The 13,481-nt window shown below is 37.9% G+C and overlaps 1 protein-coding gene across 1 annotated transcript in view; it reads right to left on the bottom strand.

The window, feature by feature from the left end:
* The window catches only part of MECP2 (methyl-CpG binding protein 2), an 84,860-nt gene that overhangs the window by 11,961 nt on the left and 59,418 nt on the right, over positions 1–13,481 (bottom strand). The window lies entirely within an intron of this gene.

Here is a 13,481-nt window from a genome sequence, read left to right as displayed (position 1 = left end):
ACATGACATCCCATTTCTGCTAGCAGATGAAATCCTAATACACCGATAGTAAGCAAACAGAACATCTTTTCCCAGCTGGGCAGAAGCAGTCACTTCCATACATACTGGGAGTTGCATAGTTCTTTCTTTCCTTGGGATTGGACACTACCCTGTGAATGCCAACCCTTGGGTCAGGCCTTACCAGTGAGGTTTCCAACCTACTGGGGAGAACTTTGATTTTCCAATGAAGAAAGAATGGTGACATGATTCCAAAGTAGCTTAGAGGTTAATGAAAAACCAGTGGCATTTCTATGTGTCACCACTGGTAAGACTGGTGCTGCTTAGATAGGTCAAAAGTGCAAGAACACAATTTGGGCCAAGAGAAGCTTAGAGAAAAAACAAAAAAATTGGATCCCCCTAGTAAAACCTGCTGTCTCCACTATGCCACCTAGCTGCCCCCAAAACCCATCTTTAAAAAGAAACAAACCACAAACAAACAAAAAAATTAGGTCTTTAGTGATTTAATTATACCACTGAATTGCCTCCTATGTTGATATTTCTCATACATATGTGTGTATAAATATACTTTAACACACACACGCATATATGTATATGCAAAATGTACAAAAAGCTTTCCCCCCCCAAGTTCCTTACTAAATATTTTTGGAATTTGTTACTTTCACTATGAGTTACTCAGCTGAGCTGCTTCCATTACCGGGGCATTGCGAAAACCAATAAAATCATGTTTGAAAGGCATTGGACTCAACTTAAAGAGCTGGAAGAATATTCAGTGGAATTATGACTAAGCCATGCCAATAAATGACAATGTTACTAAAGTTAATTTACAATTTGAATGCTATGACAATCAAATTATCAAAGAGATATTTTGCAGAACTCAATGATAAAGTTCATTTGGAAAAAAATAAAAGCTCTAGCATATCAAAGGGGATGATGAAAAGAAGGAGGAATGAAGGAGAACAGCACTTCCAGACCTCAAACTACATTATAAAGAAGTCAACAAATATGGGTTAAGGAGTAAAAGAGATAGATCAATAAAACAGACTAGACAAGGAAGAATCAGAAACAACGAAAACCAATAATTCAGTGTTCCATAAAATGGAAAACATAAATTACTTAGGAAAGAACTCCCTTTTGGTAAAAACTTCTGGGAAAAGCTGAAAAGCAGTTTGGTAGAAGTTAGGTTTAGACCAACACTTTACACTGTATTTCACAATATATTCTGTATGTATACACAACCTTAATATTAAATGTAATACTATGAAAAAATTAGAAGAGAAACATTATATACCTCTCATGGCAATGGGTGGATATGTATTCTTAATTATACAAGGGATGGAGGCAATTACAAGAGATAAAGTAGATAACTGTGATTACAGAAATGCTTTGGCACATATAAAACCAATGTACTTAGAATAAGAAGGAAAGCAGTCAAATGGGGGAAAAATTTGTATGATAAGGGTTCGGTGATATGTAAATAACACACACACACACACACACACACACACACACACACACACACACACCTCAAATGCAGAAGTGTAAACTATTACCAACCATATGAAAGAACGCTCCAAATCACTAACATCCCTGAGCTTTCATCTCATACTCTGAAAATTGGGAAAGATGACAAAATCCAGGATTAATTAACGTTGGAAGGCTTGTAGGAAGATTGATCTACTAGTGCATTGTTGATGGAGTTGTGAATCAGTACAAACATTTTGGAGCAAATTGGATTATGCATAAAATGACTAAAATTTCCATACTCTATGACCTAAAACAATAGAATTGTTGTTCAGTTGTGTCTGATTCTTTGTGACCCCATCTTGAGGTTTACTTTGGGAGAGAAAAGGGAAAGGATACCTCAGAAATCTATGGTAGTGCAAAAAGACATCAATTAAAAACTTTTTTTTTTTTTTAAAGAAAGATATTTAACCAATGAGTTGTATAATTAAATGTAAATCTCAAGGCTCTCTATCACCTCCACAATCAAATACAAAATCCTTTACTTGGCACTCAAAGCCCTTTTTAAACCTAGCTCCCTTCTGCCTCTCCAATTTTCTTACCTCTTAATTTTTGATCTAGTAACACTGGCTTCCTGGATATTATATAAACAAGAATTGTCTTTTGCCTCTTTTTGTGGCTCCCAGTTCTTAGCACAGTGCCTGGCACACAGTAGGCATTTAAGAAATGTTTGCTGATTGAGTAATTTTCATCATCATCATCATCATCCACAACTTATTGTTCAGAAGTTCTAACTTGAAGAGCTGACACTAAAACTTTCAAAGCAAGAATAACAGTTATTAGGGGCATCTAGATGGGGCAGTGGATAGAGCACCAGCCCTGAAGTCAGGGGGCCCTGAGTTCAAATATGGTCTCAGACATTAACACTTCCTAGCTGGCTGACCCTGGGCAAGTCACTTAACTCCAATTGCCTCAGCAAAAAAAAAAAAAAAAAAAAAAAAAAAAAAAAAATGGCAGTTATTTGTTAGTTAGTTCCAAGTCAACCCATGATCAGGAAGATAACTTCTTTGTATGTAAGGGGGCAATTATTTCTTTAGGAGAATAGAGAAGAGGGTGGGGGTGGTCAATAAGTTGAATTAAATAAAGGTTAATACTAGTAATATTGATTTTATGCAGGCAAAAGTCACAGCAGAAGTTGGGATTCAACACAAAAGCTGCAGATTTATCTCATATGTTCTCTCTCTTAATTAGAACATACTCTAGGATTTTGTTAACTTAACTGTTGAGCTAATAAATCTGGCTATAGCAACCCTTCCAGGGGTCCTCAAACTACGCCCTTGGGCCAGATGTGGCAGCTGAGGACGTTTATCCCCCTCCCCCAGGGTTATGAAGTTTCTTTATTTAAAGGCCCACAAAACAAAGTTTTTGTTTTGACTCTAGTCCGGCCCTCCAGCAGTCTGAGAGACAGTGAACTGGTCCCCTATTTAAAAAGTTTGAGGACCCCTGCGCCCCAGTGTCTATATATATAGTACTCTGGAGTGAGTTGAGTGTAAGCATCTTGTCTTGGGCAAAGCAGAGCAGACCAAAAAAAGCAATGGATTTCACTACTAGGCTCTATATGACACAAATACAATATCTATTTTCCAGGAGCTTGAAATCTAGCAAATCTCTAATCCTCCACTAAAGTCCTCTGCTGATTTCTCACATATGTAACATAGAGGTAAAAGAGAGTCTCAAAGATTAAACCAACAAGTACAAGTATGAAAGATCTTACCAAGCTGGAAAGGCTTTGAACTGCATCTGTTATCCAAGAAAGAACCTAGCAAAATTTGGAGAGAGCCAAAGTGATAAACTTTCTCGCTAGAGCAACTTACGAAAAAGATCTTCTCGGGGTTTTGATCAGCAATGGTGCTCACAGAACTAGAAAAAAAATCATAGATCACTGAAGTATTAAGTCATTTCATTAAAGCCAGAGGTTAGGGGACAGGCTACATCTCTAGCTCAAAAAGAATAGGTTTTTTTCCATCAGAACAGCAAAAAAAGAGGGCAAAGAAAGGATATAGAAAATCAAGAAAGTTTTTTTTCTTGATTACCTGGCCTATTCATTAACCAAAAAAAAAAAAAACAAAAACAAAAACAAAAACAAAACCTCTTATGAACTCCAATTTAAAAAAATCTGCAAAAAGGAAATGCAGCCCTAATAAAATGAAATTATATAATGAACGAAATAAAAATATTTCCTAAAATCATAGGCCTCTTCTCTTAGACTCCTTAGATAAAAAGGACTCCTAAGAAACTCTATCTCCTTAATTCGCACAGTACAACAGAAGATAAGCTGGAATTGGAATTCAGCCTGGAAAACCCCAGTAGGCTCAAGTGAACTCAGGCAATAAGCAAAGAACATGCTAATTAAGAGCTACAGTGATGTCCTTTTTTGCTGTATAATCAATTTGTTTATTCCAGGGATGAAGAAGAGAAATCAACAACAAAGAAACCATTTATTAAATGAGATGAATAAAGCATTAGGCTAGATTCTGGGTGAGATACAAAGGTTAATTAATTAGTAAAACAGAATTTTTGCCCACTAGGTACTGACAAATTAACTAGGGGGAAGGGGAAAGAAGACTTGGACACAAATAATTATAATGCAAAATCAGAGCCCAGTAAGTCCCTAAGAGAGGTACAAAATGTTAAGAAAAGTCTTAGGGGAGAGAGAACTTCTGATTTGAGACAATAGAGAGGGCTAGGTCCTAAAAAACTTTTTACTAAGGAAGCAGTGTGGTAGAATGGAAGAACAGTGGGTTTGGAATCTGTTTTCATCTCTCAGCCTGCTTCCTTAACTCTTACAGCAGTGAATTATAGTATCCCCAATATAAGGAATGATGTGAAAAAAGTCACTGAGGAGTGCAGTTTGGGAAAGTAAACAATATGCTTTGACTGGAATGAGAAGGGTAGTAGTATCAGAAAGAATAGAAGAATAGGTTGTAAACAGACCAAGTTGTGGTCTTATTTAATAAATGATAGGGATCTGCATAAGGTTTTGGCAGCAAAGTAAAGGTGGGGAGTTACATGAGAGGAAATGGTCCGGACAAGAGGCAATGAGGTCCTGGCCTTAAAAGATAGTGAAGATATAATCAGCAAATTTGGTAAATAATAGGATGTAAGGGAAGAAGGATGAAAACAGGGTTTTCTAGTCTAGAACTAAATGGTAGATGGTGCTACTATTTATAAAAATAAGTTAGTAAGAGGAGCAGGTTTCAGAACTCACTCAAAGAATTGCTTTAGATGTAGTAAATATGAGGTACTGAAAGGCTATCAAGCTAAGCCATCCATTGGGCATTAGAAATGTGGATGTAGAACGTGGGAGATAGTCAGGGTTGCACCCAATAAAGGGTTTGGAAGGCAAAGTGACTGAGTAGGAAGAACACTGGGTTTATTTTTCAAAGGGCATGACTTCTAAGGCTGACTGCTACTAAATAGCTATGTGAACTGGGAGAAATCACTTCCTTTTTCTGAGTTTTAGCTTCTTCTTTTGTAAAATGCAAGGGTTGGTCCCTTCCAGATCTAAATCTATGCTCTTAAAATGATGTCCTTTTTCAACTCTGAGTCCTTTGATCCCAGGTGACAGCTGAAACCATGGGAACAGATGGGCATACAATGGGCGAGAACATCAGAAAAAAAGGCTAAGGTCAAGACCATAAAGGGTATATCCACAGAGGGCACAGGAGGGAGAATATTTAAAGAGGGATGCTTAGAGAGCTTAGGAGAGCAGAAAGAATTCAGTTACAAAAGCCATGGGAAACAGCAGAAACATGACTGGAGAGCAGAACAAAGATGGAGAAGAAACTGTTGAGTTTGGCCATGGGGGAATCACCGTGGAACTCAAGAGGGTGGTCTGCAGTGAGGAAAGGGGGATGGCTTTCAGGAGCCAAGGCTGCTTTAGACTGACACACAATGGAGAGACTTGGACTGATTGTCACTGCAGTCCAACACCTGAACCTGTCTTGGAGCTGACATACACAAATCAAGACCTGATGAAAGCTATTCTTCTGACCCCATAGGAAGCAAGGCTAACTTCCAAAAGTACTGACTGCCCATTCCACGCCTCCAACAAAATTCAAGGTCAGAAGTGTAAACCAACACCACCATTTTTATTTTTTCCTTGTCTCCTCTGCTTTCATGTTCAGCGCTGTCTGACCAACCTCTCTGGGTGTTTAAAAAATCTTCACCCATGAGCCAGTTAGCTGACTTCTGACAGCCTTCTTGGTTGGAGCTAGGGACAGAGCATAGTTTAATTAATGGGAAACAAATAGCCAGGGGAGAGAAGTCCTAATATTTGCCAAACGATATAAGTTAGGCTTCCAAGTGATTAAAATTCAACTTTCATCAACATTCCTAACAAAACAAATCCAAGCTAGATCAGATACTTCATAGGAAGTAGTCAGGCTATTGGGGATGAAGAAATCTGAGTTGGTGGGGGGAAAATCACTACCTATAACATCCATTACATAATCCAGGGGTCTGACACTTGATGGAGGTAATTGTGCTACCCAAAATCTTTAAATGGAGGGCACAAGGAATATATGCACCTTTTAAAAATAGCCTGGCAGAATGGGGAAAAAGCAGGCAATTTAATTTAGAAATCAGTGAATATTCAGTCAAAAAACTGAACAACCCCAGGGATTAGCTGGTAAGAAGCTATACTGACAAAGGCAACTACTGTCCTTATTACCGAAGAGGAAAGGGCAACAATTATTTCCCATTGAGGCCTTTTTCTTGAAGAGGAGGCTTTTGGCCACAACCCTACTATTATTAGAGCTTTCTTTAGTAGGTTAGGGTAGCCATTTTCCAACTTGGCAGAAACAGAATTTCAGTAGCAAATTAGGGGTTGGGAAAGGAAAAAGAGGGAATATCAAAAGAATAGCCAGAAACCAGTAATAGAGGGAAGCTAACTAACATGGCAAACAAGATCAAATAAAGGGGAACGAATGAGTAGTAGGGAGGATGTAAATGGTCCTAGAATGTCAGTTCTTTTTCTCTTGCCCTCTCTCCTTTTTCAGAACAGTCATTTCCCAATCCTAGACTCTTCCTAAGGAGCCTCTCCCTTCCTTCCCTGCCAGAACTCACCTTTGTAACAAAGAAAAACAGTTCAGTCTAGTATACCCCCCTAGTCTACTTCTGCTGTGGCCTCTCTAAGAAGGAAAAAAAAAGGACCTGGGGGGGAAGAATGCCTTATGTAACAAAATATAATGTGTTCACTCTATTGGTTTTCTCCACAGTAGACTGAAATGTCACCATGGCCTAGCATTCAGGAAACCAATCACCATACAAGGGCAAATTGCAAATATTTTCCCCCCAAAATCCAACAGACCACTCCAATACAGCTTTCATTATAGCAAAAATGGCACCAAAGATAAAATAGACCAAATGAATTCCAGGTTACGAGGCTCTATCTAACAAGAAGCAATCCAAAAGGTATTTTGGGTTTGGTTGGTTGGTGTTTTTTTTGTGCATATACTTTTATGAAAGTATTCAAAGCCTAGAAAATGAAGTTTGAAATGGAAATGCTCCTTTAGCTCAATTTCATGCCACTGTGAAGTAGTAGACTTGGAGTGTAAAACAAGCCAAAGTACAAAAACATCCACCTACATAGTAAAGCTTTAATGAAAGCAAAAGCCCAGTGACCTCAATACTCTTACTGGTATCAGTGATATCACTTGTCAAAGATGCCAATAAGGCACAGCCACAACTCAAAACAGCCGTAATGCAATTTGTACATACTGGATCCCAAGGCTCAGGGCAGAAATCCAAGGGGATCCCCCTGATATAGAAGAAAAAAAGGTTTTACCTAGAGCACTATAGCTGAGAAGGGATTGGTTCCTCTAGGTTTAAAATAGGCAGCTAAACAACACTTGCCACTAAAGCAAATTCTAAATTTAAATCTCAATCCAGTTCCCTCCATCTACTCCCTTAGTCAGAGGTCTGCCTGACCACTGAGATTTTAGCTTCCACTGAAGTTTTATACCTTGGATCTTTCCCATTAATGTACAATACATGACTATTTTCTGTCTCTCATAAATTATCAGCAGCTTTCATTACCAATAAACCATGGTGCACAATATATCTGGAAAGATCCATTCCTTCTGCTTCTAGCATGAGGTAAATTCTCCTCGCTCACTCTGGAAATAGTTCCCTGTTTTCATCAATGAACAGAACCAATGGCTCTCCTGATCTCTTGCCTTGATTCCTATCACATGAAAAGATATTTAGGACTAAAAGTAGTGGGTAGGGAGAGGGTAAAACAGGACAGGAATCTACAACCCCAGTTTTTGGAGTTCACTCTTTTTTTGCTGCCAGCCACAATATAATTTCTCATTCTAAATTCTTTAGAAGGCAGAAAAGGCCTAGCTTCAAAAAACACCCAGCTAACATGAACCAACACCCCTCTCCCCCAATCTCCCACTGCCACCAGTGAAAATTCTCCATCTTTCTGGGTGAAGTCATGTCTGTAAATAATGGGCGTCCCACAGGGTTGTCTTCTGACCTCTTCTCTCTTTATAGACTGAGTTTGCTGAGAATAGACCATCCTTTGCCTTTCTTTGTATCCCCAGTGGTCATTGGCACCCTGCTTAATCAATGGTTTGTAATGGAATGTTTTGTAACTAACACTCCCCGCACCCACATACAAGCAAGCACATCCCCCCAAACAGCAGAGACCACGGCTATTCCAACAGTGGTTGAATCTATTTCTCACCCAAAAAGCAAGTTTTGCAACACTTGCCAAGTATTCATGGTGCAAAGGAGGTATCCATCTAACAACAATAAGTGGGACAGAGGCCAATCTGCCAAAAAAAAAAAGTGGATAGGAAGTAATTAAAAAATAGGAAACAAGATCGCCATAGTCTGGATAATACCACACTCAACTCATGGTTAAAATCTGTAAGCTCAGAGTGAGGGTAAATCCAACAAAAACAGGCAGAAAACTTAGTCTAGATAGTTGTAGAACTTGATGAACAAGCAGCAAATAAAACAGAAAGCTGCTAGGTCCATATTCTAAATTTTTCTATCTCCTCCAGATTTAATGGCCCTTTTCTTAATCCTCAACCTTAAGGACTACTGCAACATTTGATACTATTGATAACTCTTTCCTTTCCTCTTTTCTTTCTTCCTTAAAAAAAAAAAAAAAGAGAATATAATTTTTAAATTGGCAAAATTAAAGAAATAAATGATCTACTTCTCATCTTCCTCCCCCAATTGAGAAAGAAAAAAAAAAAAAAAACTGACCCCTTTGTCACTTTACCACATAATTCCATCACCTCCATGACTTATTCAGCCATTCCCCAAATGATGGGCACTCCCACAGTTTCCAATTCCTTGCAACCACAAAGAAAGGTACTAGAGATATTTTTGTATAACTTTGGAGTATGTCTTGTTTAGGACAAATTCCTCCCTTAATCTATTCTCTAATTTCCCCTTCTCTCTATTCCTTCCTGTTTTCCCTGTTGAGTGAAATGTAATTCTGTAGCTAACTGAACTTTGACAAATTCAGTTAAGAATGAGGTTCAAGTATTATCAACTTGTCCACCCCTTCCTCCTTGTTTGTATAGACTTTTACTTTCACACTTCAATTACGTGAGATAACTAATCTAACTCCAAAGATCTATTATTTGGTTTTAGCTTCTCTCTTCATTTCTTGTACTGCATCACCAACTACAAATAGGCATTTCCAAAAAGATAGGCATTTCAAACTCATTATGTCCAAAATAGAACTCATTACCTTTCCCTTGCAAACTTCCCTTCTTCCAAATTTGTCACATATTTGTGACTTTTGTATCCTACTCAACTTCTTGTTCTTATTCACTCTACACATCCAATTAGTTGCCAAATCTTGTCATTTCTACCTTCACACACCACCTTTATTATATTTCCCCTCCCTACATTCAGTCACCACCATAGTTTAGGTTCTTCTCAGCTCTTATTCTGACATTTTTCCATTAAAAACAATTTTTTTCAATTAATAAAAATCTGCCTTCTCTGCCTCTCCTCCATTGAAAATGAAAGAAAATAAAACCCTTGTAACAAATATAATCAAGCAAATTATATAATATTTTTAAAAAAACTAAGTAAGAACACTCCCTCCTCCTCCCCCCCACCCCTCCCCCCCAACACACACACACACATTGTCCATGCATTTTTTTGTCTTGAGTTCGTCACCTGTCTGGAGGTAGGTAGAATGCTTCCTCATGAATCCTTTGGAATTGTGGTTGGCCATTGCATTGATCATACAAAATTAATTATATTACTAAATTTAAAATAACACTTCCTGAATAAAGTATAAATTTTAAGGCAGTACAGACATGAGTCATAAATCACAAATGATATTTATATAGCACTTTAAGGCCTGTATACTTATCTCATTTGAGCCTACTAATTACTTTTAGGTGCAGGTACTGTAAGATTCTCATTTGACAAATGAGTAAACTGGGGCTGAGAAAGGTCAAGTGGCCTCAGATCCATGCTTACATAGGTAGATGACAAAAAAGGAGAAAAATCAATATCGAAGGGGTTGTGGGAAGACAGGCACACCCTTATCCCATTAAATTCCATTCATGCTAGGGATTGCAATTATTCTCCATTAGTGAGAAATTCTCAGTAAGACCAAAAAAAACAAAATCAGGGAATTAACTACTGAAGAGGCTGTGGGGAAATAGGCATAATACTACACTGTTGCTGGAGTTGTAATTTGGTCTGATCTTTTGGAAAATAATTGGGAATTATGCAACTAAACTAAACTAAACTAAACTGTCCATACTCTTTGAGATCCAGTGATTCCATTTCTGGGCATATGGCCCAAGGAAGTTAAAGACAGAAACAAAGGTCTAAAATATGTCAAAATATTCATAGCAGAGCTTTGTAGAAGAAAAGAGCTAGAAACAAAGTGGCTATCCATCAATTGGGGAATGGTTGAAAAAAACTATGGTACATTAATAAAATAAAGGAGTATTATTAACAATGAACATACCAACAAATATGAGCAATTTTAAGAAAACTTGGAAAAATCTGTAAAAGTTCGCACAAAATGAAATAAACAGAATCAAAAGAGCAGTATATATGATAACAATGAAAAGCTAAAATTCACTAAAAAATAAAATTCTAAGAAATTGAAAAACCAATCAAAGAACCAGAAAAAAGATAATAAAACTTCCCTCCTCATGGCAAAGAGGTCAGATGTGGTCACTGTACTGGGTTTTTTCCTCAATTATTTTTCTTTGTCACAAGGGAGAGAAGGTCTCCTTCCTCTAAAATGATGGTGTAGCCAAGACAAAAGGCATCAAAAAATGTAATTAAAAAAAAAAAGACTAAAAAGCCCCCTAAGGATCTGTCTTTGTCCTTTTTCTTCTGTCCTCTCTCTCTCTTCATGATCTCATCAGTTCCCATGGATTCAATGATCATCTCTATGCAGATATATTCTCAGATCTATTTATCCATTCCTAACCTCACTGACCTCAGCTTCACGTTGCCAATTGTCATCTGAAAGTGGATGACATGGACATCTGAAACCCGATACAACCAAAACCTGACAAACCAAATTTTATCTTTCTTCTCTAAACTCTTCCTTTCAAATTTTTCATATTCTTTTAAGCATACTACCATCCTCAATTCCTCGCACAGACTCACCTTATATATTAAATACGTCACTTCTACATTTATATATCTGCTATTTCTTCTCTCTACTCATATTGCCACTACTCTGTTGCAGGCCCATATCCTCTCCCACCTGGACTCCTGAAAATAGACTTCTGGTTGGTCTCCCTACCTCAAGTGTGTCCTTACTACAATTTGATGCAAATTGTGTCCCCTTTAGCCTTTGGGAGGAGGGCCCTGAAACTGTGTCTCCTTTAATCTAAGGCTGATTGGGGGTTTTGAGACCCTCTAGAAGGGGCATATCCTTCAGTCCATAAGGGCAACACCCAGATAAGTAATCTCATTCAATTTTGAACTGAATTGAACATCAGTCTCTCAAATTCATTAGGAGTTGGCCCCCGCCTCAGGGTCAAAGATCAAAGCAGCCCCAATATATGCTGTATGTCCAGACATCTTTGCAGAAGTCCTAACATGATTTTGCCCACTGATGAAGACATTTTCTTCTCAATGCAAACCCATCTTTGCAATAGTCCTGACAGGACCTTGCCCACTAAGAAAGTTGTCTTCTTAGCAAAACTATCCCCCTAGGATTCTTTGCCCACTAAGAAAGCTTTCTTCTTAGTGCAAATAAATCCCCTTTTGCCACAGATTGGATTTTCGATTTTTTGGCAAGGAACCTGTGACATCAACCAGAGGAGATCTCTTACCCTCAATTATTGCAACTCATCAAATTCATCTTCTACTCTTCTACTCAGTTCTAAAGTGATTTGCCCAAAGTACAAGTGAACTTGTTATCCCTTTACTTAGTAAACTCCAATGGCCCTCTATTACCTCCAGGATTAAATGTAAAATTTGGTTTGGTTTTTAAAGCCTTTTACAATCTGGACTCTTCTTTCATTTTCAGTTTTCTTACATTTTGCTTCCCTCCATGCACTCTGATTCAGAGACACTGGTCCAGCTGTTCCTTTAACAAAATACTCCATCTCCCGACTTCATGACTTTTCACTGGCTGTTACCTATTTCTGGACTGTTCTCCCTTCTCATCCTTCCCTCTTGGCTTCCCTCAATAAAAAACCTATCTTTCTGCCAAAGGTCTTTCTTGGTTGCCCACCCTCCTCCCAACTACAGACTTCCTTTTCAAATTACCTCCCATTTACACTATGTACCTATACCTTATATGTACATAGCTGTTTGCATATTTTCTTCCCTATTAGATTGTTGAGCTCTTTGGGGGCTGGGACTTGTTTTTACCTTTCTTTGTATTCTTTATCACTAAGCACAGTGCCCGGCACAGGGTAAGTAATCAAATGGTGGTTGCTCTTGTTGTTGATGATGATATGTACAGAAACAAAAGGCTGCTAAGAGGATGACTATAAGAGAATGAAAGAATGCTATAAGAATAATGTGAGTGGTACCAATACTCAGAATGACCGGAGACTGGCAAAGAAAGCCAATAGCAACAATAAAGAATTTTTTTTTTGCTGATTAGAGTGGATGGGAAGAAGAAAATGAATGAGAGAGGGCAGAGTTGTTCAATTCAGTCTTTGCATTGGCATTGAAAAATAGGTAGCAAGGAATTAAAGCTTATAAGTAAAGCTAAGGAAAGAGAGTACCTAGCTACCCCTGAGAAATTCAAGTTTCTTGGTCCCAATCATACTTGTACATAAGGAAAATCACTTTGACAGCATTTTGGAGGATGAATTGAAGTAGAGAGAGACTAAAGGAAGGGAGGAGCGAAAACAACTGAATTCAAACTGTGATCATTCGAACAAAAAATATAAATCACTTGAGGAAGAACTTCAGAACTGTTACGAACTGTTCATCTGTTTTTAGTGTTCTTTGAAAGACTGGAGGAGACTAAAGCAGATCCAATGGTCCTTAACACTGTCCTGAAAAAAAAACAAAAAACAAAAAACAAAAACAAAAAAAAACTAAAGAGGGCCTGGAAAAGCCACTTCTGTAAACCTCAAAGATCAAGGGGATAGGGCAGGCAGGGAGAGGCACTTAACTTTAGGAGACAGAAGTTTATGCAGGAATTCAGGCTGAGATCAGAAAGGGCTGAAAACTACCAGAAAGCACAGCAGGAGGTAGAGCCTGATTCTAACATGAAGCCCCAATTGAGGAGCTAAAATCCAAAGAACTAAAAAACAAAACACTAACTAGTACAAAATTTTTGCAAATGCAGAGAACTGTCCAAAAGGAGCATATCTATGGAGACACAAAGGAAAAAAAAATAGATTGTCCAGAAGGACTACATGAACACCTAGAAGAAATGAAGTAAGAGCTAAAAATGTAATTAAAGCTGTGAAGGAAAAATAATAAGTGGTAATAAGCCTTATTCAAGGAATGAACTCCCTGAAAAATAGGATATGCCA

The sequence above is a fragment of the Antechinus flavipes genome, chromosome X (genome assembly GCF_016432865.1).
Source record: "Antechinus flavipes isolate AdamAnt ecotype Samford, QLD, Australia chromosome X, AdamAnt_v2, whole genome shotgun sequence".
NCBI classification, from domain to species: Eukaryota; Metazoa; Chordata; class Mammalia; order Dasyuromorphia; family Dasyuridae; genus Antechinus; species Antechinus flavipes.
This window is presented reverse-complemented; position numbering and strand designations above follow the sequence as displayed.